The sequence below is a fragment of the Bison bison genome, unplaced genomic scaffold, assembly GCF_000754665.1.
Source record: "Bison bison bison isolate TAMUID 2011002044 unplaced genomic scaffold, Bison_UMD1.0 scf7180017864211, whole genome shotgun sequence".
In the NCBI taxonomy this organism is placed as follows: Eukaryota; Metazoa; Chordata; class Mammalia; order Artiodactyla; family Bovidae; genus Bison; species Bison bison.
Genome location: NW_011494783.1, coordinates 2,332,705 through 2,335,791, shown reverse-complemented (window position 1 = coordinate 2,335,791; position 3,087 = coordinate 2,332,705).

Sequence of the window (3,087 nt, the reverse complement as noted above, 5' to 3'; positions counted from 1 at the left end):
CATGGACTGTAGCACACCAGGATTCTTTGTCAATCGTATTTCCCAGGCAAGAATTCTGGAGTGGTTTACCATTTCCTTCTCCAGGGAATCTTCCCAACCGAGGGGATGAACCCATATTTCCTGCAATGCAGGCAGATTCTTTACAAGTGAGCCACCTGGGTAGCTTATAAGTCATCCTAAAGGTAGACTTATACTTCATAATTCTATTGTTTTCCTATAGTGCATTGCTGAGTACATGACAGATAATGAAAGATACTTGTTGATTATTTAATAAAAGTGATTTATTATGAATTGCTGTTTATGGTGTGGACTGTAAAATCATATATATATATATATGCATATATGTATGTATGTATGTGATTTAGTTCAGTCACTCAGTAGTGTCTGACTCTTTGCAACCCCATGGACTGCAGCATGCCAGACTTCTCTATCCATCACTGACTCCCGGAGCTTACTCAAAACTCATATCCATTGAGTCAGTGATGCCATCCAACCATCTCATCTTCTGTTGTACCCTTCTCCTCCTGCCTTCAATCTTCTCTGACATCAGGATCTTTTCCAATGAGTCAACTCTTTGCATCAGGTGACCAAAGTATTGGAGTTTCAGCTTCAGTATCAGTCCTTCCAATGAATATTCAGGTTGAGTTCCTTTAGGATGGACTGGTTGGATCTCCTTGCAGTCCAAGGGACTCTCAAGAGTCTTCTCCAACACCACAGTTCAAAAGCATCAATTCTTCAATGCTCAGCTTTCTTCACAGTCCAACTCTCACATCCATACATGACCACTGGAAAAACCATAGCCTTGACTGGACAGATCTTTGTTGGCAAAGTAATGTCTCTGCTTTTTAATATGCTATTTATTAGCTACTGAAAAAATGTTGTCAAGTGTTTTTTTAAGGTGTGATTTAAAAATCCTCACTCTTCAAGCATAGTGAAATCATTCACTGAACACCTTTTTTATGAGGGCTTCATTTGATTAACGCCTCTTTGTTGTTCCTCTCACATTGATGTACAGTGTCACTAATCCAAATCAATCGCTTTATGACAGAAAAATATGTAAAAACAGTTCAAAATTTTGAATTTATATCAATTACATGTCTCTAGATTTCAAATGGTATGTAGGCATAATAACAGCCATAGATTGTAAGAATTCCAAATCCATTATCTTATATTCAAAAAAATCCTTTTGGATTAATAGCATATTTTTGGTGCAGATTTTTTCCTGAATGAAAATATAACATTGATACATATGCTAGTAATCTATACTATATATATATATGATTTTACAGATTATATATCAGTATTATATTTATATATATATATATATATGTATAATATGTGTCTATATATAGGCTACCCAGGTGGTGCAGTGGTAAAGAATTCACTTGCTGATGCAGGAGACACAAAATAAGCCATGGGGGCATGTGTGCTGTCACTTCAGTTATGTCCGATTTTCCACCCCATGGACAGTTATGTCCGATTTTCCACCCCATGGACAGTTATGTCCGATTTTCCACCCCATCAGGCTCTCTGTCCATGGGATTCTCCAGGCAAAATACTTGAGTGGGTTGCCATGCCCTCCTCCTTCCCGACCCAGGGATTGAACCTGGGTCTCTTGCATTGCAAGTGGACTCTTTACCCACGGTGCCACTTGGGAAGCCATAAGCCATGGGGCCTTTATATAAATATAAGTACATGGTAGATCTGGGCATGACTGAGCATAACCTAGTGTATAATCACCAGGGAAGCCCAGCTCCAGGTTAAGAGCCTATGTTTGATTTTTCAGGCTTCACTACTGGCAGTTATAAAGTTTTGATCTGGCAGGCCTTGAGGTGTGGTGTTGTGTTGTGGGGTGAAGTTGCTGTCTGCACTCCAGCCTTGGGACACAGTCAGCACTCCAGATGCTGGAGGGAGTTGCAGTCATGACTCAGACCCCTGGGTTAGTCATGCTCTTTGACAGATTTACATCTAGCCTTGGGATTGCATCACTGGGTCTCTAGAGCTGAGGCCTCGGCATTCTTCAAATGCCTTCGCTCCATCTCTTTTTGAGGGCAAGAGTGGGAACCTTGAGGCTGTGTTTCCCACTCTGACTCAGTACCCAGTACAGCTGTCCCTCCATGCATTGGTGTCCAGGGTAGTGAGTCCTGGAAACAACCATCTTTGGAACCGAGTGATGACTGTAACTCTCCCAGATCAAGCCCTTGCCCGCTCCCCTCCCCAATTCCAGATTCCATGAAGTGGCCTGAGTCTTCTGTTGGGGCTACCTCAACAGGAAGATAACCCCCCATATCTGTATTAAGCCACTTGACTCTTAACCAGTATGTCAACTCCAAGGGGAGATAGAATAGGGCGTGTCTGTACCATCTCTGGTTTTAGACACTTGCTTCTACCAGTGCATTAAAAGGTTAAAGGCTTGACTCTAATTTTGCTGTTGCTTTGGTCTCTAGCTCTGACACCTGACAGCTCATTTGTCTCTCAGCTGAACTGACATCATCTGACTTGACCACTTGTATAATATTTCTTCAGTTCAGTTCAGTTCAGTCGCTCAGTCATGTCTGACTCTTTGAGACCCCATGAATCGCAGCACGCCAGGCCTCTCTGTCCACCACCAACTCCTGGAGTTCACCCAAACTCACGTCCATTGAGTCTGTGATGCTATCTAGTCATCTCATCCTCTATCATCCCCTTCTCCTCCTGCCCCCAATCCCTCCCAGCATCAGAGTCTTTTCCAATGAGTCAACTCTTCAAATGAGGTGGCCAAAGTATTGGAGTTGCAGCTTCAGCTTCAGTATCAGTCCTTCCAATGAACACCCAGGACTGATCTTCTTTAGGAGGGACTGGTTGGAACTCCTTGTGGTCCAAGGGACTCTCAAGAGTCTTCTCCAACACCACAGTTCAAAAGCATCAATTCTTTGGTGCTCAGCTTTCTTTATAGTCCAACCCTCACATCCATACATGACTACTGGAAAAACCATAGCCTTGACTAGACAGACCTTTGTTGGCAAAGTAATGTCTCTGCTTTTGAATGTGCTATCTAGGTTGGTCATAACTTTCCTTAAGGATAAGTGTCTTTTAATTCATGGCTGC